Below are 26,399 nucleotides of genomic sequence, written 5' to 3'. Positions count from 1 at the left end.
CACAATGACATGGCATTGCCATTTTGGTCTTTAGTTGGTGAAAATGTAATTTTTAAAGTTCAGAATTCATCTAATTTTTTTCATCATTGAAAGTAAAGATTTAACACACTTAAAATGCTGAAAATAGGTAAAAATATAAATGTATAAAAATAGAAACTCAGTGGATAACCCAGGAGGGCCTAGACTTTTCTAATCTGCTCACACAGATGGCCAAGATGGTGGTTTGGTGCCTGGGTCTTGGTAATTCATGGGTTGGGATCCTCCGAGATCTTCCCACCTTCTTTCTATTCCCAGTGTGATCTCTGTCAAAACTGGACCTGTTTATCTTTCGAGTACCCGGGGCCCCGAATCAGAGCTGAGGAGGACAAGACTCACACCTGGCTGGCTGCCAGGACCAGGTTGGAATTCCTGTCCCCATCAGGTTCCCAGGGACTCAGAGCTAGAACTTTAGCTCTTGCTTTTGGATCTGCCTCTCACCCACCCCCCCTCCAAGCGGGATCGAACCTCCTTCATGCATACCGCCATGCATGTTAGTAGTGGGAATTAGACTAGGGAAGAAGGAGGAGAGAGGACAAAAGTGAGGGGACAAGAAGGAAAACCATGTGAGAAGGGTGAGGAGGGAGGGGAGAGGGGAAAAGGGAGGAGTTGGAAATAAGCTGCTTCCAGAAATCGTCTGCAGACTTCAAATGAGTCTGTCTCTTGTTTGAGAACTTTGAGGATATTTTTTTAAAACCACCTTTGGATTTTTGTGTGTTGGTTGGTTTGTTTTATTTGATTTTTTTTAATTTGAAGAGCTGTTTTATTTTGTTTTGCTGCCAGGACTTCAGGAAGCATTCCCTGATGCGCCATTTGATGAAGAGTCCTCACCAATGCTCCACCACTGCTTGCACTTACCCTGATCCCAGCACTATGGGTTTGTTTGTTGTTTGTCTGGTTTGCCATGTCTCTTGTTAATTTAAACCACCGGGAGGGCAGGGACAGGTCTCTTTTGTTTTAATGGCATGCATTCACCAGAAAATAATCTTTTCTACATGTAGAATCCTGCACATGGAAATTCTCAAGGCACAGTATGTCAAGAGTGAGAGGAAAGTACAAAATACATGTTCACTGTCTTTTCTGACTATTCTTGTGAACATGTGGGTATAATTGTGGCTCAATAAAAGATGTGCTCAAATTATCTCTCTTTAGTCCTCCCTTTGAAATACTCCCTAATTGATAACAGATTTGCTCAGCCACTCTACTAGGTAGTTGCTACTTAAAAACTGGAGAATTTTTAAGAGTTATCAGAACATCTGGGAACTGTGAAAACTGGTTTTGGCTGAACTTCTCTTTGTTTTGTTCCAGAGGGGTTTTTTTTTTTTTTTTTCTATATAATTACACTTGCATCCAACTTCTACCAAACCTGAATATCAAGGAATTTTACCCATAGCACTCTTAATTTTTTCTCACAGAACCCTAGAAATCTAAACATTGATCTTTTCTACTTGTCTCCAGCCCATATCTGAGTCCTGGCATTTATTATTTTCTTTGGCTATAACATTTTAATCCATTCATAACTGTGCTTTTATCTATGATTTGAGGATTTGGGGTCACCTTTTAATTTATTTTATGCATTCATTCATTCATGTGTTCAGCAAATATTTACTGAGTTGCCTTGGAACCACTAGAGATAAAAGATAAATAATGGTTCCTGCCCTCAAGAAATTTACTATGGGGAAATAGTCAAATAAACAGTCCATTACAGTGTCATAAGTGCTATTTATTCATTCAATTCGTTTCTGAGCTCCTACTCTGTCCCAGCACTGTGCAAAGCAGACATTACAAATAAATTGCCATATAGAAGGAACATCTAATGGGGGAAGGGGAGGTCTTCCAGAAGAGGTGATCCCAAGTTTGGTACTGAATGATGAAGAGGCTCTAACCAGGGAAGTCGAAGCAGAGGAACAGGGAGGGATTATTATATTCAAAGCAGAAGGAGCAGCACCTGAAAAGTTTTAGAAGTAAGATAGATCTGCCAAAGGCATTGCAAGCTCTCAACTGTGGCCAGGAACTGAGTGTCATAGTAGCACTTATCAAACATATGTGGAATGAAGGAGTAGAGAAGAAGAATGCAGTAGAAGCAAGGAGGAACGAAATCTTAAGCCTTTTAAGCCAGGCTAAGGAGTTTGGACTTCATCTTCACAATTATGGGAGACCATTGAAAAGAATGTTAAGATGGACAGGGCTGAGAATAGGGGTACAAAATAGATGTGATCAGACTTGTATTTTAAATTTAAATTACTTTGGTCTTATCATCAAGATTGATACAGGCAAAAGTGAAGGCAGGGAGCCCAGGAATGAGACTATTGCTGTAATCCAGATCTCAGTAACCCAAAATGTGGTTCTGGACCAAGAGCATCATCTACATCACCCAGGAGCTTGTTATTAATGCAGAATCCTAGGGTGTACCAAGATTGAGTCAGAGTTTGCATTTTAATAAGTTCACTCAGTAATTCCAATACATATTAAAGTTTGAGATGCACTGATCTAGACTTAATTATCTTAGTGGTAGCAGGGCTAAGAAGAATGGGAAGATTTGAGAGGTAATTCACTGGAACAATCAACCAGACTTGGTGAGCTAAGGGGTGGGAGGGGAGAATAGCTGAGCAAATGTGGTATCTCTTAAGTGGAAAAAAAAAAAAAAAGTTGGAGAGAGAGCTGGTACTGATCTCTTGGGCCTGTACTTTAAAAAATTGATTTGAAATCTATTCATAGAAGTAATAAAATTATTATATAGCTAATCTCCGCTCTGAAAACTACAGCCAGGGGAATGCTTAGAATTATAACGTAGGAAATATTATGGAACCAAAGACATCTGCTCAGTAGGGTAGCACTTTTTAGATTACATCCTACCTCAAAACTTCTCTCTTTATGGCAACATATCAGAGACTGAAATAGCACTGTCTTAGTTTAGGTTAGCATGAGTCTAACAGATCAGAAAGGGAGAAAGGAAAGGAGATTGCCTGAAAGAGAGAGAAACAGAGAGACAGAGAGAGACCAAAGACTTTTTCAAGTCACAGCTCCAGCCACCATTTGGTAGAGCCCTTTAGAGAAAAGTGAACTTCCTTATACATGAAGATCACAAAAATTCTTTTTTTTTAAGATTTTATTTTATTTATTTGAGGGAGAGAGAGTGAGAATAAGCAGGAGTAGGGGCAGAGGGAGAGGGAGAAGCAAACTCTCCTGCTGAGCAGGGAGCCCGATGCTGGATCCCACGACTCTGGCATCATGACCTGAGCTGAAGGCAGATGTCTGCTTAATCAACTGAGCCACCCAGGTGCCCCTACAAAGATTCTAAACCTAAGTAAATTTTCCTTGAAAGTGTAAGGGAATCGATAAGTTACCTAACAATTTTGAATGCCAACTATGTGCCAATCACTGCCTATTCACCCTATTTCATCTCACTAATTTTTAATAATTCTGTGAGGTAAGTATTTCCCTTCCCCCTCTTTTAGTTAAGGGGATTGAGTGTGTATCATCAATGTGAAGGTGTTTGCTGAAGGCAGATGAGCCGACTGGAACTTCAACCGAGAATTTCAACCCAGTGTGTCCAGGCTTTTCCCATCATGCTGTACTGCCTTTTAAAACAGACAACTCTTTACATTTGATAAAAATCCTTAAAAGGAACCAACCTTCCAGCAACAGATGCAGTGGGACATAAACACCATGCACAGAGATATACAACCAGCCCAAGAAAAGAAGGGGATATAGACCAAAGTCAGAAACATTCCCCTTAGCCACAGAGCGACGAATTCATCAGTTCCCTAGAGTGAGGATTAGAACAGTTAACACCAGACCCGTAATGTATTTGTAATTTATATTCATACATATTTACATTCATACATATTATTGTATCTTATCAGCTACATGTCTCCATGCTGCTATCATTCATTCTTGTACATTCAGTTATTCTCAACATTTCCTTTTATTGTCTTTGTATTGTCAGTGTAATACAAGGCCTTCAATTTAATTAAATGAGGTGAACATAATTGACAATTAGTGACAGGAGTTTGGAACCAAGTGAAAACAGAAGGATGCCTTAGTAAGGCTAATGCTTGTCTGTGCCGGAGGTTACAAATTCACTCAAATTTTGAACACATTTTAAGGCAAGGCATTGTGGAAGACAAAAAATCAATAATCCATGAGTTCTTCCATCAAGCTCCTAGCAATCTAGGGTGGGAGACTCAACATATTTAGTAATAAAAATAGTAAGAGAATATGTTAAGTACCATATGTGAAGCAGAGATAAAATGAGCTAGAAAAGTGAGAGTTTCCGTTATAATGGCTGCGTAACAAATTATCCTGAGACGTAGCATTGTTAAATACCCATTTATTATTCTGTGGTTCAGGAAATAAGACAGGCGTAGCAGGGACAGTTTGTCTCTACTTCATGATGTCTGGGGCTTCAGTTGGATGGCTTGAAGCATAGGGGCTCGAATCAACTGAAAGTTCATTTGTTTGGAAATCTGGCAGTGGATGCTGCCTAGACTCAAAAGGCTGGTGTGCCGGAAGAGCTGGGCTTCTCAGGCATCTCACTCTGTCTTTTTCTGGTCCCTGTACCTGGTCTCTCTGTCTTGGCCTATGTGTTGAGAGAGAGCAGCGGGTGGATGATTTTTTCTAATCCAGCCTTACTTAAGAGTCACTTCTACCACATTGTTTGTTGGAATCGATTCACTAGGGCTAGCCCATATTTAAAGGGAAAGGAATTAGACTCTACCTTTTGTGGGAGACGAGTCAAAGGATTTGTGGGCATGTTCTAAAAACACCACACTGGAGGATCAGGGAGCGCTTCATGGAAGTACTACCATTTGAGCTGGCTATTGAAAGATGAATGTAATTTGAAATAGCAAAGGTAAGATAAGTGGAAGTAAACACCGGAATCTGTATCAGCAGGTAAACCGTGCAGGAACACAGCAGACTGATAAGGCCAGTGCATTGGGAGTACAGGAAATAAGCCTGAAAACATAAATGGGGCTCAAGGTGTGGCAGGAGTTAAGCGCCAAGCTAAGGAGCATGGATTTGATTCAGCTGGGAATGGAAAGCTATTTTAATTGTGGTTTTCAGCCTTGGCCACCATTGGAATCATCTGGGGGGCCTTAAAAATATCCATGCCTCGATCCCACCCCCAAAGATTCTAATTCCGTTGTTTTGGAGTATTGCTAAGCACCAGGACTTTGAGAGCGTCCCAGGTGATTCTTCTGTCAGCCAAAGCTGAGAACCAGTGCACTGAAGGAGTTTGAGGAGACAAGTGATATGACCAGAAATCAGTTTGCGTGCTTTGTCTGGGAACCAGTAAGTATTTTAGAGCCGGTCTGTTTTTGTTTGCTTGCCTGTGTTCTATAGTGCCAGACTTACGGCTGTTTGAATGGGGTGACATGGCGGTCAGTAATCCTGACTCCATTAAAATCTGGGCTACTCCTTTTTTACTATTTAACATTATAGTTTTGATGTACTCTTTAAGGAAAGGGGGAGAAAACGCTTTTGCTGTGTTAGCTCTCTCCAAGAAGCCAGTCCTTTTGAGGAGCTGCCACCCAGGGACCGGCATCCTGGAAGATCTGACTTAGCTCTGAAAATGTAGTTCTTATCCAATAATCTGTATACCAACCCTTGTATCTGCTCATGCCAGGGAAATGGCCAGGGTGGCCAGGTTTTAGAACTTCTAATCTCCTCAGGCATTTTTTAAAAGGCCTTCAGAATCCGCTCCTTTCCCCACTTACCTTCCCATCTAGCTCTGCGTTCTAAGAATGAAAGGTAGGTGTTTGTTTTAAGTACCCCTGGCAGAGAGAACTACTATGAGTATATTCCCAACAGAATGTCAATTGGAAATTTGATAAATGGAAACTTTGGATATTGAATTCTCAAACCATCAGTGTCACCTTGGGTCATCCTAATATTCTATATCTTAGCGGTACAAAGGCATCATTTCATACCTTGTATATGATATATCAATTTGTGTTGAATACACATTCAACTACATTATTGTATTTATTACTCAACGATTCCACAAGGGAGGTCTTACTATCCCCACTTCACAGGTGAGGAGATGAGATTTAGAGGAATTGTGACTTGTGCAAGGTCATAGAGATAACAGGTAGCAGAATGAAATTGAGTACAGCTATTCTGATTCCAAATTTAGTGTTTTTCACACTATACATAATTTATGCTTTGAGAGAGTTGGAGCATAATTTTCTTCATTGTATCAGTCTCAAAAATTTAGGACACTTAAACATCCTATTTCCTTGAATATAGTTTTTATGTTATATAAAACCCTTTTTAAAAAGCTCATATGCATTTTCAACATGTGAAGTAATGAGATATGTAAATTTACTGTGTGCTTTGCAAATCCCTTTTATCTGACTTATATTTATCTCTTTAATGTCAAAGGATTCTTCATATTTATTATATACTGAATTTTTTGTTGGGTGGGGATGTCCATTCATTTTGTTGGTTTTATTCTAATTTCTCTTCAGCCTCTAACTTTCAGACTGATTTTTTTCAAATCTGCAATTACACCTTTGCTTACACCATCCCATTGTTCTAATTTATCATAGCAGGTCTCCTAAGGGTTTGTTTTACAAAGCATTTTTTGAAAACCTGTTATGTACCAGGAACTTTGGGGAAACAATGACTAGTAATATTGCAAGGCTTTTCCAAACTGACTCTCTTTTTCTGGAGGTACAATGACAAGAAGTGAATGAAGCAGTTCAGGTGAGGCTATAGCATTTTGTGGGCAAGGGAATGATAACATCTTATGTCCCATATTTATCCCTGCTCTATCCATTTCTGGGCCTTCTTGTCAAGTTGTACAATTACAATAAATAGACTTCAATCCACCTTAAATAATTTTCTAATAAGATATTAATAGATCAAACTGACCTTCTTGTAATTCATTATTTCTGAATCTTACAACTTTAATTTTTATTTGTTCCTTAATGAATATTCTTACATTTTCCCATACTAAAACTACTTTGTCACTTTACCCACTGACATGGCCTCATATATTTCATTGGGATTTAGTTCCATCTGCGTAGAATTCAATTATCTACAACATGGCTTTTATCTTCAGGCTTACAAATGGCACTGTGCTCTCACTTCCTCATCATTACCATTTATAAAATATTCAGCAAGACAGATCTCGACACCAATATTATTCATGTGTCAGTTTTGCTGAGTGGGCACTGAGATTCTCTGTGAAGAGAAAAATATTCTTTGGAGTGATAGACATTAAGAAAAGAATTTTTAAAATGTTACAGTTAAACCAGAAAGTAGAAGCAAGTTTGCAGAAGTCATCTACCAACTAAAAATAACCATTATAATAAGCATTGACTTACTGATTATCAAGATTAATATAAATGAGTGTCATATCTATCATATCTTTATATGCTCTACCATTGCCTTTTGCCTTCTGGAATCTTCCTATATTCTATTGGTTAGAGCTCCTAATAGCAATAATTTTAGAATCAGCTGACAAGAAAAACAAGACCCTTAAAAAAATTATCAAAATATATTTGAGTCTTTGATACTCAAGGAAATACTCCTTGAGACCCATTTCTGATAATCAAAAGTATAATTAATTTCATAGGTTGAATTGGAATTCATAGGAGGTGCCATTGTACCTCCCACTCTAGTCACAAATCCCTAAGTCACATCAAGAGACCTCAGACTCTAAGATTCTGATCTTGGTAGTCTTTTCTTTTTTTTCTTTTTTTTTTTTTTTTTCTGGCCCCAACATCATGTCTCGTTCACCCTTCCAGGCTTCCATACTCTCTTCAGCTTCTCTTCTCTCTTTTTTTTTTTTTTTTTGTTTCTTCTCTTCTCTTCTCTCACCACAGGCCATCCAACAGTGACTGCCCATTGACTTCCTCCTAGTTTCTGTGGCCAATTTTCACCTGCCAGGTTCTTCCCACCAACCTGGTATAGAGATAATCAAGAGACCAGGTTCTGAGTTCTGGTCTGGAGTTCTAGTCCTGATTTTGCCAATAATTACTATGAGCTCTTATTCTCTCATGAATCTATCACTGTCTCTTCATTGTGGAGTAAGAGGAATGTACGAAGAGTTGCTTTTACCTCTACATGTTCTGCTTTTCTGATTAGGTATTGGGTAGAATGAAGAAGAGTAGAATCGGCAAAAGAAATGTATATTTCTTTCAAGAATGGAAATTTTACTGTAGTCCTGCGGCTGAATCAAGTCTCTCTTCCAACTTACCCCAACATTCATCTGATTGGATGTACTGACAAATGAAAAAATAGTTGCAAAGGAGGTTAAATATAGCATGCTAGGGAATTGCTCCATTACATTGGTTAACTATGTAGATGTGAGAGACAGTGCCCTCCATGAGGAATATGGAATTTTTCAGTGACTCTAAATTCAAATTAAATTTAAAAGTACATATTCCATGAAATTGGGGAATCACCATTGGTGAAGGGTTATGACACCCTGATCCAGCTAAACTAGCCAGCTCATTCCCCAATTGTGTCATAAACATGTCTAATTCTTTGACCACTGACATGCCTTCTCCCCTTTTTTTTTCTACTTGTTTAAAGTTCTGCTTCATCTTCAAGACTTTGTTTGAATTCCAGTTTTTTATGTAGGAAGATATTTTTTTAACTGCCCAAACCCAGAATAACCTCTTACTCCTTTAGAATTGCTGGAGCATGATCATCTGCTCTGCTTATTTTGTACTGACCTTATGCTGCCATTTGTTTTTATTTATCTCTTGATGAATATATCCTGTCTTTCAAACTAGATCTTAAGCCTGTTGTAGAGGACTATGTTGTGGCTTTCTGTGTCCACAGCATCTGGCTCAATGCCCAGCACACAATCATCACCCAAAGAAGTTTATTAGTGGTAATGGCACATAATTCCATGAGAATCACTTAAATATTATCAACTGCATATTACTTGAGAGATGTATTGTCTGACTTTTATTTGGCAAGAACACCATATCTTCATTCATAAGGAAACTAGCCTTGCAGCCCTGAACACCAGCTAATGGATGGCCAGAAATGGCGTCAATTGAACATTTGCTGTGGACGTGAGAAGTGTTTAGTAACTGTCAAAATAGTTGCCTTAATCCTTTCAGGCTTCTATAATAAAATACCACAGACTGGATGGCTTATAAACAACAGAAATTTATTTCTCACAGTTCTGGAGGCTGGAAATCCAAGATCAGAATGCCTGCATGGTCAGATGGGAGCCCTCCTTCGGGTTGCAGATTGCTGATCTTTTGCTGTATCTTCACATGGCAGAAGGGGCTAGGGATCTCTGTGAGGTCCCTTTTATAATACATTAATTGCATTTATGAGGGCTCTACCCCTTTAACCTGATCACCTCCCAAAGACCCCACCTTCCTGATACCATCAACTTTGGGGGTTAAGATTTCAACATATGTATTGGGGTGGGGGGACAAAAATATTCAGACTGTAGCAGTGGTCAATACTAATGAGCTAGTAGTTATCACAAAACTTTTATGTGGTTTTAATCCTGGAGGCAGTAAATATCATTAAGAGCCTAACTGTATATCTTTACTATGTTAGTAAAAGGGATATATAAAATAATCATAGCTTATGCTTATAGAATAAATATGCATATTTACTTATTTAATATTTACAACAACCTTCTGAAATAGATAATATTATTTCCCATTTTATAGAAGCAATATTTCTCATAGATGAGGAAACAGGACACAGAAAGGTTAAGTAACTTGTTCAAGACTGCACAGCTAATGAGGGAGAGAGGTGGGATTTGAACGTGGGCAGCCTGACTCCAGAATCCAAAGCTATTATGCCATGAAATAAGTTGGTTTCTTATGTTCTATAATGACTGGGTAGATATGAAGCTGTAGAATTTATTTTAATTAAAGAAATTTGAGTATCAGGTGGCTTTTCCCAGTGGGAATAAAGGCCACATGAGAACTGAAAAGCCCCAGTGAGGAAATGCATCGTGCCAGCTCGAGGTCAGCCTGTCTACTCAATTCCTTTTCCGTCTTTAAGTTCTTTTCCACTAGTGTGTAAGTGGAAGTGGGAGCTGGCTGAGGTGAAGAGGGCCTTTCATCTTCCAAGCAGGGGGACCACTTGGGAAAGCAGGCTGATGAGAGCTGCTGGGGAGCTGAGCCATTTTAAAAACACATGAAAGCAAGAGCTTAAGAGAGAATTACTGTGAGGATGGCAAAGTCGAGGGTGTATGCTCATGTTCGCATGCAGGAAACGTGGGTTAAAACTGATCAGTGATTAAAATTCTTTAGACCTTTAAAATGCAAATGACTTGAAAAATGTCATATTTTTGAAAAGTAAGCATTCTCATTTATGGGAGCTACAACATGGTACTTTATTCTAGAGAATATTTGAAGTTACACGAAAATCTCTAGTGCTCCAGTACAAATTATTAGATAAAAATATTGCCTGCTGGGGGTTGGGAAGAAATTCCATTGGTTTCTCATCCTGACCTTTTTATCCTTAAGAAAGGAGGGGGGCCATTAAACTTTGCTTTTTTATCCTTTGTGCAGAAAATGGCGCAAATGTTTCAGTGTAAATTGGAAAGACAATGTCACAGGCTCCTGTTTTTCAAAGCAGTAAATTCTAACTCCCTGTCCTGGTTTCCTGGAGATTGAAGTCAGGCACACATATTTTCAGTGACACCCATTTTTTCTTTGTCCTCAACTGGCTGCTGCAGTTTCTCTCACTAACGTGCGCTGCCTGCCAGGTTCTTCAATATGAATAGTGAATACTCTGGCTCTCTCACTGGGACCTTCTAATTACAAGGCTAAGTTTGAAGATTTCAACTTATTTTGGCACACAGGGTGGTGATTCAAGATTTAATTCTCTCCTCAGGCTATCTAATTAATAAAACTCTCTAATTTTTGTCAGGATACATTCAGCAGGGGTTTAAATAACTAGTTCTCAAAGAGCCCCATTTTGCTATTGTCAAAAACTGTTCTTTAAATGTGCTAAAAATATCCCAGGATACAGTAAAGGGAATGCACAGCTTCCTCCCCTTGTGAAGATATGGTGAGTTCCTTTTGCATTTGACTGTTTTAAATATATGTCAAGAAGAGTAGGAGGAAGGAGGAGTGGAATTTTTGGCACCAAAAACTACAGGGCTCAAGGTACTAAAGATGTGCCTTCTCCATCTATAGGGATTGAGAAAATAAGGAGTTTAAATGCTTAAGCTTATCCTTTTTTCCCTTTTTCTTTCTTTCATTTAAGTCTGCACATTCTACCTGAACAAATGAATTTCATCACAAAATGAATTCAGTTGGATTGCATTCTTCATCCCAGAAATAAGGTAGGGGATTTTTCCCTTTAATGTGTTCTAATTAAATTCTACCATGATTAGTAGTCAAAGATAGGCTATCCAATAGATTAGTGACAAGAAACAGAAATTACATATGAAGGTCAAGGAGTATTTTCCTTGTAAGAAATTACAAGGAAGGTCAAGATATTTTGAAAATATCTACATGATAAACAGATTCCTAAACCCCAGTTATGACCTACTTATAGATATACTCTGTACAGTTTCAGTGAAACAAACAATTGTATCTCTAATTCACTGCCGTGAAATTTTTGCTCGTGTATTTTGTGTTTTAAATCTTAGGAAAAGAATTCATTGTTCAATGAATATTTATTGAGTGTTTTATATGTGCCAGACAGTGAAATTTGGCTCATGTATTTTTACTTCAGAAAAATAATGTATTTGCTCATTCAGTGACTACTTCCTGAGCATCTTCTATGTAACAGACATAGTTCTAGGTGCTGAGAAATAGCAGAAAATGAAACAGACAAAAATCTGTTCCTTCATAGAGTATGAATTACAGTGGTGTAGACAAACAACAAAAAAGAGTAAGTAAAAATGCAATATTTTAGATAGTGACAAATGCTAAGGAGAAAAATAAAATAGGTAAGGAGAATATGAAATGTGCTGGGAGTTGTAATTTTAGAGAGGGTGATAAGAAACGGTCTACAGAGGAGTTGATATTTGCATAAAAACTGGCAGGGGATGACATTGAGGGGAGAAATGTTCCAGGCAGAAGGCCAATGCAAAGGCCTCTGAAGGTGGGGCAAGCCGGGCAGATTTGAGGCACATCAAGGAAACCAACAGGACTAGAGCAGTGTGAGCAGAGAGGTGAGAGGATGAGTCAGAGAGGTATGGGGGCCCAATCATGGACGGTTTTACACATCATTGTGAGGACTTTGTCTTTTGCTCAGATAAGATTTTTGGGTAAGTGAAGGTTTGAGGCAGAGGAATGACATGATCTGACAAGTTTTAACAAGATTGCTGTGGCAGATGCACTGAGAATAAGGTGAAGGTAGGATAGGAAGAGAAGCAGGAAACTAGATTGCAGACTGTTGCAGCAATCCAAGTGAGAAATATGATGCCTTGGACCAAGATAGTATCAAGGGAGGGGGTGAGATGTGGTCAGATTTTGGAGTGAAAGATAACAGAATCTATGGATGACCAGAAGTGATGGTGTAGACAATTCCTTTTTCTAGGAGTTTTGTTGTAAAAGGAATGAGAACAATGAGACAGTAGAAGCAGGAAGAGGATAAAGAAATAGGTTATTTTGAACTGTGAGAAATATTACCCTGTGTATACTTATGATAATGATCCAGTAGGGAGGGGAAAATTGATGATAAAACCTTAAGTAGGCAAAAGAGGGTGGAACTACTGTACAACTGGAGGGGTTGGCCTTTGTACAAGGACAGCTTATGAGCACAGATACAGGTAGTTGCTTAGATACAGCAGGGGAAATGAGGAACTTCTCTTCTGATTACATCTATTTTCTCAGTGAAATAGGAAGCAAGGTGATCCACTGTAAATGGGGATGGGGAGAATACTTGAAGTTTTGAGGAAAGAGGAGAGGTCTGAAAGTCATCCAGAAGAGTGGGAGAAGGAATTGGTCAGGGGATAGGATGTCATGCATCCTTAGGAGCCCTCTGAAGTGAATTTAAAGGGTGACCAGTCAGCACAGACCTGTATTTTACTCATGCATGTGCTGCAGAACATGCAGGCAGGGGCCAGTAGGAGAGATGGATTTAAGCAGGGTTATGGTTTAGCCAAGGGAGTAGGATAAAGCTAAAGAAGGGCAAGTGAATTGCAGGTACATGCAAGGGGCTGATAATAATAATTGATCGTGGAGTTTGAGATGTTGATTTTGATCACTAGAATGGTGTCCATCTCAAAATGCTATATTTTTGTGTATTTTTCCAGTGTTTGTTTTATTCCTTTTTTTCATTCAGTAAGTTAAAACTCCCCAACTTTGAATGGACTTGCCCAGAAGGCAGTGACTTCCCTAATTTTAGAAGTATCTATGCAGGGGCGCCTGGGTGGCTCAGTTGGTTAAGCATCTGCTTTCGGCTCAGGTCATGATCTCAGGGTCCTGGGATTGAGCCCCGCATCAGGCTCCTTGCTCAGTGGAGAGTCTGCTTCTCCCTCTGCCCCTCCCCCACTTATGTACACATGCACGCACTCTCAAATAAATAAAGGAAATCTTCTTTAAAAATTTAAAAAACTAAAAAAAAAATAGAAGTACCCATGCAAAGATTGAGCAGATGTTTTGTGTCAGATATTTAAAAGAATTCATGCTTCAGAAAAATGTTGGACTACAACATTTTTAAGGGTTTCCTGGGGTCCAACTCTGGTATTCTATGATTATCTTAGGGATTAATTGTGCACCTGTTATGTGCAGTTCCCTATAGGACTTACTATTGGACTTATAAAGGTACATTTGGTGTACTCTCTGACCCCAGGATGGTTATAATTCAGTATCTTTCAAAGTAAGTTTAGAATATATACATACTGAAACTTAAGTATTTAGTAGATGATGAAAATTGACTTATTAATCTATTAGTTCTGCTCATATGCAAGGGCCATGGTGGGCTCACCCCATGTTTGCTCTGACCCTATTTCATCATCAGTAAACTCCAAGTTCCAGCAATCTTGCCTCCCAAAAACCTAGATAGGAGGGAGAAATAACTGGCTGGTTTTATTTTAGTACCATATCTTTAAAATGGTGGATTCAAATAATTTGCTCATGTAGGGTCATTGGCAAATGTGGAGCACTTTGATGACTCCAAGAAGGAAAGAATATCCTCCTTTGGCTGTCACGTAAACATAATCATTGTCTTCTTTGTGTGGAAGAAAATGTTAGCAGTATATAGGCCATTTCTATACTCAGCCTCTGCATTAAACTGGGGCACAGCTGATGCACTCATTTCAGATAGTCCCAATTGCTGCAGATGGACTTTTCATTTCTCAGTTAGCATATTCATTAACTTGACAGAAATGATTGGTTTCATTGTGCCACATTCTGATTGTTTTATGTATAGAGTCCTGGTATTACTCTAGATAGCTGGGACCTTCAGACAGAAAACATCATCAACATAGAAGTTTATTACTCTTGACATTTGTGTCATCCAGAAGACACCAGTTCAGGATTGAACATGGTAGGCTGGCACAGCCGGAAGGCTTGTGGAGAGAGGGCTTTCTCCACTATATCTGGGTTGTATGGTGGCAAGTGCCATAGTGACGCCCAGTAAGATTGAAATTACCCTCATCCCATAGACAAGAAGGGTTATGAATGATGAAAGTTATGCTCAGGTTGCTGGAGTACTCCACATTAGGAAGATCCAGTCTAAATGTATGAAAATTGTGCATTAAAGGGGAAAGGATTCATAGCGTAAATGAATCCTTCTCAATATGTAAATGTTTTTGTTCCAGAAATCCTTTAAATATCCAACTACAGCTGAATTTTAAAAATGTCCAATTTACTAAAAATAGTTTCGTATTTATTGTATAACACGAGTTGCCAGAGAACATTGATTTCACACTTACTACTGGTAACTGAAACTAAAACAAAAGGTGGGGGAGATTTTGTGGGTCAAATTTGCAATGCTCAAATTGCAAAAACAAAACTGCAAAGTTTTTTCTCTACAAAAATAGAAACAAAAGAGAACAACAACAACAAAAATCATGTGTCAGAGGAACAGACAAAGCCAGATCCATAGCTTGGCGAGCAGGTGGGCAGGCAGGTCGGTAGGTGGTTGGGCCTGAGTGGAGAGGTGGGTAGGTAAGCTGGCAGGCTGTTCCATCCATGAACGGGGGCGGGTGGGGGATTTGTAAGCAGGGTCTAGAGAGTGACAAGACAGATTGGCAACAGGAGAAGCATCAGAAAATACGGCTGGGGGACTTCATTGTTAAGGTAGGAACTGTTTTGTGCTTTCTGTGTGGGCAAATCACCTGTTATGTGTGGGCAGTCCTGGCCCACAGGGTTACAAAGAGCCAGAAAAAGTCAGGAGAGCTCAAGCGAATTTCTACCCATGATCAGAGATACTAAAATTACCCCCAGACCAGCCTTGTGAATGCGAAGAAGAGAATCACTAATGGAATGTTCCCTTTGCCTCTGGGAGTTGATGGTAACAGAAATAACTCTGCATTCTCTACTGGGGACTTCAGTCATGCAACAGATGTCACTGGATGTTGAGGCATGTACATGGCTCAAGAGGCCAAGTGGCCTTCCTTGAGCTTACAAAAGACCCCAAAAGGGTTGGAAGTCAATTTCTCTTAAGATTCCTGCTTGGATATCCCTTATTTAAACATTAGCAAATAAACCATGTGGCTAATATTTTCAAGTTTATGAGAAAAGGCTTGGTTGAACGGGAAACAGTGAAGAAAGTAGCAGAAGTCAGGAAGAGTGTTGGGCCCTTCAGTAAGGCGGCAGGGAGAAAGCATGCAGTGTTTCTTTCCTGTCCAGGACTAACCACCATCCTTAACATTCTGAAGATGCAGAGGCAGTCTATCATGAAATACAGGCATAACAGAAATAGAACCCACAGGGCCAGATGAGACTTCAAGAAATGATGCGTACACTAAAGATGATCTGCATATTGATGATCCTTAGTGATTTGGATGGGTGTTGTATTCCTTCTAAGAGATGTATCCATTCTTCTAACAAACCTAAATTCCTCAGCTCTTATGTCATAATTTGGCTTCATAATTTTCAGCTGAGGGAATCAGAAAGCTAAATGTTGGGTTTTTTTTTTTCAGTCCCAGATGGTGGCATCTGCTTCCAGAATATACTTACTCATTATTTTATTGTATTTTCTTAGCACTAGATATGGCAAATTCTACAGGGCTACAAAGACCTATAAGAGGTCAGATGAGTGAAAGGTCACCTACCTTCTTCATACTCTCAGTCTCCTCACTGTCTTTAGGGTACTCTAACTCCTCCACTGGTATTTTAAATTTTGAAGCTTTCTGTGGTTCCATTTCTGGCCTTTCAGTAACCTCATCCATTCCTATGGCTTCACATAGCATCCCTGTACCAAATGACTCCCAAATATGAAGCTCTACCTCTGTGATTCTGGAAATGTGATCCCTGAGTCAGCAGTAACAACGTCTTCTGGGTACTTAGAAATTCAAGTGTCTGCCCCTACTCTCCCAGATGTATAAAATCAGAAATCAGAAACTCTGAGGGTAAGGTCCAGTAATCTGTATTTGAACAAGCTCCACACGCGATTCTGATTCTAGCTAGTTTTAGGGCTACTGCTTTAGTTTGTACTGGTTTTCTGAGCTGCATGCCGCTGTAGCTGACCAACGAGAATTTCATGGATGTCTAGGAACAGACATGTCCAAAATGGAAACCGTGATCTTCTTCTACTTCCCGAACTGTTCTACTTTTGGTATTCCATATCTCAGTAAATATCATCACTCAGTTTCTTAAGCCAGAAATCTGAGAATCACCCACGCCACTTGTCTCTACTTCGCCTTCCACATTCAATTAAACATGACACTGTGTTTAACTCTACTTTTAGGATGTATTTTGCAACTATTTATTTCCATCATGAATACTATGACCCTGTGTTAAGCCACCATCCTCTCCTACCTAGACTATTGAGATAATCTCCAACTGGTGTCTCTGTACCCTCTTCTGGTTCCCAACAATGCACTCTTCACCGCTCTTTCCACAGTCCTGATGATGTCTGCCCTTAACTTAGATCTTTCAAGGGGACTATCATTTGCACTTAGAATTAGGACCCAGTAGGGGTCTCCAGTAGGTTCTATAAAGCTACTGCTTCTCAAAGTGTAAGGGAGGGGTGAACTACCGTAGAACCCTTGGGGGTAGGGCTTGGATATTTGTGTTCATGATATTACATAAAGTATTCCAATTATAGTCAGTTCTTATAAAATTTCATATCATAAAATATTTATATGTAGTATAGATTATAATGTAGTAATAATGCAGTAAATACAGTTCTCTCTCACTAAAAGCCTAAGAAAAGGTTGATCATTATCCATCTCATTTAAAGATTTTTCAATTAAAAGTTTACTTTTTATGTTTAATTCACTGATGTTTATAATATACTTATGTTGTTTTGATCAAGAATATATTACTAAAAATTATCATTGTAACTCAATCCAGAAAAAAAATCATAACATTTAAAATCTCATGATTAGATAAAATTAAAATTTAAACCTATGTGCATATTTTGTTACAGATTAGCATGATATGATGATAAAATATTTTTCAAGCACAAAATATATAAGATTAAATATCTAGGCAGGTGTAGTACAATAGAAATATGAGTTGACAATAGAAGTATGAGTTGACAAAGAAAAAGGGAAGATAGAAAATTTCTAGATGTTATGGAACAGTTTAATATATTTTAAATGGATTATGTTAGTTATCAAATTATAGCATTTGATTTCTCATGAAACATTTGAAAGAATGTTGTAATAGTTTCATTTTTAAATGTCAGTTCTAACCATGTGCGAGAAATTAAATGCTTTGTAACTATTTAATATTATGATGATTTTTCCCTTGAAAATAAAAATATTTGAGGCAATAAATATTTTTCAAAATTGTTAAAAAAGTGTACATGAACAAAAATAACCTAGGGTAGTGGTGTTTGCGGCAAACTCTCCATCTTAATTAGTTTGAACTTTTGACTAAAGTAAAAGTATTTGACGGGTTAATTTTATTTGTGAGCAAGAGTTAAGAGAACATACTCCTGTGAATTCTTGGGCATGAGGTTATTCCCCAGATTGGAAAAAAATCTAGTAAGAGCCACTCCCATTCATTCACTTCCCCAAAAGAAAACTCAGAAAAAGGCTGTGGCCTCCTAAGCCACAGATATAAGGACATATAAGGATTATATGACAGGTCTCATAAGGGTCCACTTAATCTCTAAAGGTCTGGAGACATAGGTAAAGACAGTTCTTCCTATGTTGAGTTAAAGTGACTCAGATAATTAAGAATGTAGAAGTATGCAGAAAAGCAGACCCAGTCAGACAGGAAATAACCAACGACCAGACAGCCTGAGATTTTCCAAGAGTTTTATCACTGTTGAGAACTTAATCAGAATTGGGAGGAGCTGGTCTGTTTTCCTTGCTTTCACAGTAGGTGTCTGGAGATAATCTGTTCTGGGTAAATGTCTATCCCATCCTTTTTTGCATTAAATAATATTTTGGCCTTCTATTATTCTGCACTTCCTCACCTATTACACAGACCTGCATCATGAAAACCCATTCTCCCTCAGAATATTTCCCCTTTCCCTCATTGTATAAAGGATTTTTGTTATTTTGATATTTGTTTTGTATGGATTGAAATTAAATGGATTAAATTTGGACCTGTGGGGGGAAGAAGGTATTCAAAGTGGTAGCTTTAAGTGGGTAGGTATTGGTCGAAGGGTACTTATAAACTTCCAGTTATAAGATGAATAATTTCTGGGAATCTAATGTATAGCATGGTTAATAATACTGTATTGTATAATTGAAAATTCCCAAGAGAGTAGATCTTAAGTGCTCTGGCCACACAAAAAGAACATAACTATGTGAGGTGGTGGATGTGTTAGGTGATGCTATGGTGGTAATCATTTTGCAATATATAAGTGTATCAAATCAACACATTGTTTTACACCTTGAACTTATACAATGCTATATGTCAATTATATCTCAAAAAGCTGGTAAAGACAAAAACAAAGTGCTAGCCTTGATGCAAAGATATCAAGTTAAATACCTCAAAGAATGCCAAATGCTAGTAAGAGAGGAAAATTCACAAGGCAAACATGGGGAAATTAGAGGGAAATGAAGCTTACATGATAACAAGCAAGACAATAAACAGTATAAATAAGTAAAATGTATAGTGATGAATGCTAAGGAGGAAAAAAAAAGGGAAGAAAAAAATTGCAGGGTAAGAAGGGAAGAAGCGAGCTTTGGGACTCTCTTAGGGAAGAACAAGGCAAAGACCCTGCAGTGGGGTGTGTGTAGTAAACATCAATGAGGACAGCATGGCTAGAGTTGAGTGACTCTAAGGAAAAAAAAAATGGGAGTTGAGGCCAGAGAGTTGGTGGACAGGCCCTACAGAGCATTGTGAATGACCGTAAGGGCTTCACTTTTCATCTGAGTGTGCTGAGAAGCCAGTGTTGGGCTCTAACAGAGATGTGGTGTGATATGACAAAATCCCCCTGGCTGGTGGGTTGAGATTAGTGGAACAAAGGTAAATTCCAAAGGCTGCTTGGGAGGCAAAGATATTACAGGTGAGATGTGATTGTGATTTAGACTAGGGGAGGGACAAATGGAGGGGGTAAGAAGTAGTCTGAGTGTGGATAAGATTTGAAGCTATAATAGGTTTTACTAAGTAGAAAAAGTTTATAAACAGTTTACAGGTTTGCTAAAAGTAGCATGGTATCAATAATATCTAAAGATCTTTCAAGATATACCAGTCTCTTATATTCCCTCACCAATACCATAAAGACAAAAGAGAATGAAAGAGGGGTTCTTCTAGCAGAAACCAAATGCCAGGAAACAGGTTGTTGGCTCTTTGTGTAGGGATTGCTGGCTTCTTGCCATTGACTGGGGCCAGAAGACAGTCAGTGGCCTTCCTGAGCTTGGCCTTGTTGGAAGCAAGGAGATAGAGCTGTGACACAACTGCAAAGAAAGGACAGGTGGAAAGCACCTGATGCTGTCCAATGCAATTAGCTCAATAATAAAGATGCACAGTCATGTGGCAAGGGTGAAAATTTGAATTTGTAGCCATATGTGTCCCTTTAGAGTGATATTTTCTCAGCAGGCTGGAGGCACAGGGTTGCAGAGTTGAAGTAAGGGGACTGGTGCAGAAAGTCAGAACACATGGAGTTGAGCATTTGTTTCTGAGCTGAAACAGATTCCCCTTCCAACTGACAACACACCCAGGGCTCTCAACTTTGTTCCAGAAGGTTCTTTGTTCTCCTATTTGAACATACATCTGCTAGCTGACAGCTTGAGAATTTGAACATTTAATTCGCTTTCCTGCCAAAACCCAGCCCTTCCTGCTAGACTCAGGACTAAGCAATTGCCAAAGTAGCCAATTAGTCTTATTTCCTTTCCAAAGAGATACCAGCTACATTTTCCCATGAAGGGGAACATTCCCAATAAAAAAATTCACAAGAATATAATGACAGTGAGAAGGTTGGACCGAAGAGAGAAGAGAGAGAGGGTAGATAGTAGAAATACAGTGTAAAAAGTTGGGTGAAATATGCCAAGAATCTAATCTAGGTCCCTTGTGCTCACATTTTATCTTGGGTGGTAAAAGTTTATCAGAAAAGCAGGGAAGAACCTAATAATTACTGTATAGGATGATTTTTCTCTAACAGTGAAATATTCATATATCTAGTGACAGAGGTAAAATAACCTTTCTTTGCATATTGCCATGACTACATTTTTCTTTTTTCTTGTTCACTTTCACTGGGTCCCATGATATTCTAGATCAAATTGACCACAAATGTCTAACTACCTCTTCAAGATCACTCACACATTTTTCACCTTTCCCACTTCTGTCTTCTCATCTCTTTAGCTTTTCTAATGTATTCACACGTAATTGCATAGAATTATGATATTCTATTAAGCTAAGTTACCTAGCCTCAAAATTTACTATCACTAGGTCAAAGCCAAGGGTCACTAAACTTTCCCAGGAAAGTAGTCTCTTTGAGACAGATACAGATATACAAAGATCCCTCAGACAAGTCTCAGCCATGAAGGCTCTAGGATAGTAATGTGCTTGGCCAATATACTAATGTTAGACGGCTCCTACTTTATGGTCCTAGGCAAGCTTTCTGAAGGATTAGCTCAGACCCCAATACCCAGTATAATCCTCCTAAGGATAACTAAGATGTTTAAAACTTCAAAGCATTAAGCAAGGCTACTTAATTAAAAGCCTTTAGATATTTCATTATACAATTCCAATTTTTGAGATCAGCACAAGAGGTTGATATAGCTGTCCATGGTTCTGAAAGGGTGGTAGTTTTGAACTAATTAATTTAAGAATGTCTACTAATGTCTAATGGATTCCCAATATTCTGTTGTGTAACTTATATCAGTGATTTCCCACAGCTCTTTGGTTTGTCATTCTACTGTGAATGACTAAAATATAGATTGGTCTGGATAGTTTCTTGGTCATTAAGCTGATTTAATGATTAAAAACTTCCCAGTCCTTAAGATGCAACTCTATGGCTGAATCCCCAGAACTATGTGAAAATGAAGTTAAACAAATAAAGTATAGGAAATAACGAGAGGATGTTAGAAAGTGAAGAATAAAATAATGTGGGGGGAAATTTGCCATACAATGCTCTAATATGTTCAATTTCAAATAATGTTTTAGAAAGAAGCAGAGTGTCAAATCTGAGGAGAAATTTAAACTGAGAACAGACTCAAAAGTTTAAGGATGATTTATTTATGTCAATTTAATGAAAACTAGTGTCTATAAAATAGAGTAGAAAGTAAGGGTCGTCTTTGCATAATTTAGAAGCGAGAAGCATAATATGGTTTGCACACATTTAGAATACAACCAGCTAACGAGGGAATTATCTCAAAAAAAATATGCTGGAGCCAAATGAGATTATTGAGGACAACAAACTTCTTTATTATAATGTCACATGTATAGAAGGAAGTGCAAATAAAAAGCCTAATTTCCGCACTGAATTAGGGACTATCTTAATGCAACCTGGATGGAGTGAAAAGAGAGAATAAAGATAAAAATGGCTATAGGTTTTCTACAAATACGTAAATTTCTAGATGAAGAGAAGACTACCCTTGCAGGAAAGCTGATTGGATTTAGTTACAGAGAAACTTCTGAATGATTTCATTCCTCAGTGGGGATTGCTTATTTCCATTGTCTGTGACAGAGGGACCCATGCCATAGGTCTTCCTATAAAATAAAATCAATAAATTCTTGGACACACAATTCTGGTCTTGTCCTCATTACTCCCCAAAGCACAGGAGCAGGTGAAGGATGAAGGGGAGTTTACACAAACCAATTGATTAAAATCTTTAAAAACAAAAAATTTAAATATTTTAAAACCTTACCTTTTGCCTCATGAAAATGAGAGTCACAACCAACAGGAAAACTTACAAAAAACCCTCATGGATATTTGTTTGGTTGGACCATATCAGGTATTCCAGGCAATTCACACACCATTAGCATTTAGTATGCAAAACCTAGACATGCCCCACGCAAGGAAGTTGTTGTACTAGCTCGCAACCTTTCAAGTCTTAAGTGAACATAATAATCCTGCCAATGAAACACAATAGGCCTAGTGCCTCTGCTTATTATCACTACTGGTTGAGCCTAGGCAAAGAAAATCAACCCGTCAAGACAAGGACTCCTCTCTTCTTGGAAGCCAAGATCTGAAAGAGATACTGTATGCCCCAAAAGATGCTGATAAGGACTGGCATATTTTCAGACTAACCTAACTGATTTAAAGCTCTGGCTTTGTTTGAAACTGGTCATGAGAAAATGCATTCTTGAAGAACTACACAGAGGTACAGGCCAAATAAATGGTGTATGTGTAATGGATTGGGAATAGGCCATGTTCATCTGGATGTGAGGGTTTTTGAGGCCTTGATTGTACTTATTTGTATTTTAAGAAGACAAACTACCAAGTTGTGGAGAAATTCCATTTTAGAAAAGAGAAACCACTGTAAAATAATTGGGTTTAATCTACTGTAACAGTCATCTCAATCAGAATAGACTCATGAATAGACTACTAAAACTAAATTACAATCCTCCCAGACTGATCTTGTTCTTTCTAATCTTCTTAAAGTTCAAAGGGGAACAGGAAAATAATGTTTTTCCACATGACTCAGATTAATGCTTCCTTAGGGAAATGAGCCCCGCTGGTGTAGTGGTATCATGCAAGATTCCCTTAGGAAAATGATACAGTTGAGTTGTTGGATCTCCATCTATGGCTTAGTCCAAATTCATCAAGGTGTGCCTGTCATCAGTGTTCCAGCCAGATGGCCCATCTGGGACCAGACTCCTCTGTCTTAACCAAGGATGCTGTTTTGGAATAAGCAAGACCCTTCTAAACAGTATAGATGGCCACCAATAGGTAGAAAGTTAGTCCTGGAATTGAAAAGCCCATATGACCCCTTCAGTGACCCGTTTGCATAAAGACAATTCCACTCTTAATTGTTTTTCAGTACATGTAGCCAAGGTAGTTTTTAAGTGGGGAAAAAAATTACTCTTCTACATGTAACTCTTGCAAACTGGCTTGTGGAAATGAAACTTACCACTTCTCTGAAAATAGCACCCTCGACGCAGCTGCTACCCTACCGCTAACCGTTCAGTGTCAGTAAAATTCTACACATGGAGACTACACCTATCCAAAGTTGCCTCCTTTTTGTAATCTGTATCTTTTCTTTATTCATGTCAAATATATTCTCCACATGCTTATATTGGAATATATTCAGTAAATGTGAACTTAGCTGAGAAGCTGATAATGTCAGAACAATACTAACACATGTCTCTAAAAAGTTGTTCCTATGTACCTGGAATAAAAGGAAAACTCTCGGTACTTTGTAGTTATTTTGTATTCTATACCACATATACTTAACAGCAGGTACGGAATCTATCTACAGCCAGAATTTAGGACAAATCTGGCTCAGCATCCTAGCCCTGGTCATTTGCCTGTTTGCTTTCAGATCCATCCACAACCTCCAGCTCGGCAATGTATTATAGAGTGAAAACGTCCTGCAAAGTATGCATCCCAAGATCCCTTTCCAGCTACTAGCTTCAGCCAATGCGAGGCACAGGCGTGAGATTGGAGAGCGAGTGGAAAGGAAGAGCCAGGGTTTTCCCCCTCTCCTCTTAGCTTTAAAAAGCATCTCCAACAGTGGTACATCTCTGTGGTTCCAGCTTCAGTCAGTCAGCTACTTGCTTCAAGGATCCAGCTCTCAAAGGCAGCCCAGGCACTAAAAATGTGTGGCAGTAAAAATGTTCCCTACTTTTGTCCCCCATTTCCTTATGTGGTGTGTAGCTTCTTTTTCTCCCATCCCTGGGGTGTATGCCCAGCCCATTTTCCCTTTCAGCTCTTGTAACACTTTTGTTTATTCATTTATTTGTTCTTAAAGATTTTATTTATTTTTAGAGAGAGAGTGTGTGTGCGTGCACATGAGTGGGGTAGGGGGAAGGGGCAAAGGGAGAGGAAGAATTTGATCTGGACCCTGAGATCATGACCTGAGACTAAATTAAGAGTCAGACGCTTAACCGAATGAGCCACCCAAGTGCCCCCCAACTAGTGTCCACATTAAATTCCTTTTGCTATATTACCAGGCATAGGTCTGTTTCTCTGAGTAGACTCTGTTACCATGAACTACAATTCAGAGAGTTCATTTCTGCCTGAAAAGTCAAAAACTATGGCCTCTGGCTCTAATATCTAGAATTTTATATATGAAATTTTGACCACTAAGAGCACATTGCTTTCAGAAGTGTTAATATGTGCAATAGTTTTTGCTTATCCTCTAATAAAAGGAAGGCATTTTCTGGCCATTCTAAATAACCCAGAAAAATCTACTTGCTAACCTGAATGAAATCTTTGTGTTGAGAGGTTCATAAAGGTACTAAAGGTTCTTAACCTAGGCCTCACATTAACATAACCCAAGAGCACTAAGAAAATCCCAGTGTCATTGACTTGGCCAAGGTCAATGGTTGTCAACTCTGACTGCATAACAGAATCATCTGGAGAGTCTTAAAAATGTCATTGCTCAGGGCTCATCTGGGACCAATTAAAATAGACTCTCTGGGACCCAGGCATTATATATTTTTAAAAGCTTCCCATTAGACAGTCAATTATGAGAACCACTGGCCTAGGATCTCATTTTTTCTCACTTGGACCCTCGTAATAACTTCTTAATTGGTCTTCTAGTCCTGTGTCACAGTCTATTCTCTATACTGCTGCCAAAGAGATCCTTCCAAAATTCAAATTTCATTGCATTGCATATTACATGGTAATTAGAAATTCTCGAGCAGCTCCTCATTGCTTATGGAGAAATAATCTCCAAACACCTATGTGTGGTAGATGGAAGAGAAATGCATGCTTGGAGACAAATCAAATCTGAGCTCAAATTCTACCCTTATCCAAGCTCCATGATCTAGGCAAATCATTCATCTATCTGAGTTGTAATTTCGTCAACTGTAAACTTCCTCATGAAATAATGTATGCAAAGTACTTGAGGCCATGCTGGGCACATAGTGTTGAGTAAGTAAAAAATGAGCATAATAATAGTAATGGATAAGCCCCTAGATGCTACCTAGTTCTACAATCTCATTCTTCCCTCTCCTCCCATTGCCAGTTAAACTCCAACCCAATAGACTCCCAACTCAAGCCATTTCATGACTGCTTTCTTGCACAAGTGTGGTTCCCACAGCTTAAAGTGTCATTCTCCCATCTCCCTGCCAATCCTAGTCACTACCAGATCCAGTTCAAAGCATTGATGTGATGGCTTCCCTGACCACCCCACCTTTGCAAACACTTTTCTTTAGTGCAATTCCTACATATTATATTGATATTATTTATTTACTCCTCTATTACTAGATTATGAACTTCTTTAGTGCAGAGGCTGCCTTATGCTTTTATATTTTCAATAACAAATATAATGCCTGGCTCTTGGTAATTATATAATAATATTTGTTGCATGACTGCTTAGCTGTAAAATATCAATAAATTAAAGATATTCGAGAATAAGTTCAAGAACCGGCAAGATTGTATATTGCTAACCTTTGAGGGCAATGCAGTATTGTGCATCTTTTTCCACAAAGAGATTCTGGTGTCCTTTGAGAGAGAATAATGGGCTAGGAAGACCACAGTTCCTATCTACATGGTGTAAGTTATGTTTTTATTTTGGAGGGCAAGATTCTTGAGTCAGAATGATTTCATCTTAACTCTACTATTTGCTAGCTATATGATGGTGGATAAATATATTTAACCCTCTGAAGTTAAATTTCCTCTTTTATAAGATATGAAAAGAATACCTATTTTGTGGTGCTGCAATAAGAAAAGAATGACACAATATAGAGAAAGTATTTGGTATAGTGAGTCCTCATTGAATG

General features: G+C 38.5%; 1 long non-coding RNA gene across 1 annotated transcript in view; it reads left to right on the top strand.

Annotated features, from left to right (window-relative positions):
- LOC118021015 overlaps positions 1–26,399 on the top strand; it is a 49,040-nt gene that overhangs the window by 8,702 nt on the left and 13,939 nt on the right. Inside the window, exons 5-6 of the long non-coding RNA XR_004682078.1 lie at positions 295–913; positions 11,245–11,323. This is a non-coding gene — a long non-coding RNA (uncharacterized LOC118021015). The remainder of the gene's footprint in view (positions 1–294; positions 914–11,244; positions 11,324–26,399) is intronic.

The sequence above is a fragment of the Mirounga leonina genome, unplaced genomic scaffold, assembly GCF_011800145.1.
Source record: "Mirounga leonina isolate KUSES-001 unplaced genomic scaffold, KU_Mleo_1.0 Mir_174, whole genome shotgun sequence".
Lineage (NCBI taxonomy): Eukaryota > Metazoa > Chordata > Mammalia > Carnivora > Phocidae > Mirounga > Mirounga leonina.
The sequence above is the reverse complement of the archived record's forward strand: the minus strand, read 5'-3'. Positions and strand labels throughout refer to the sequence as shown.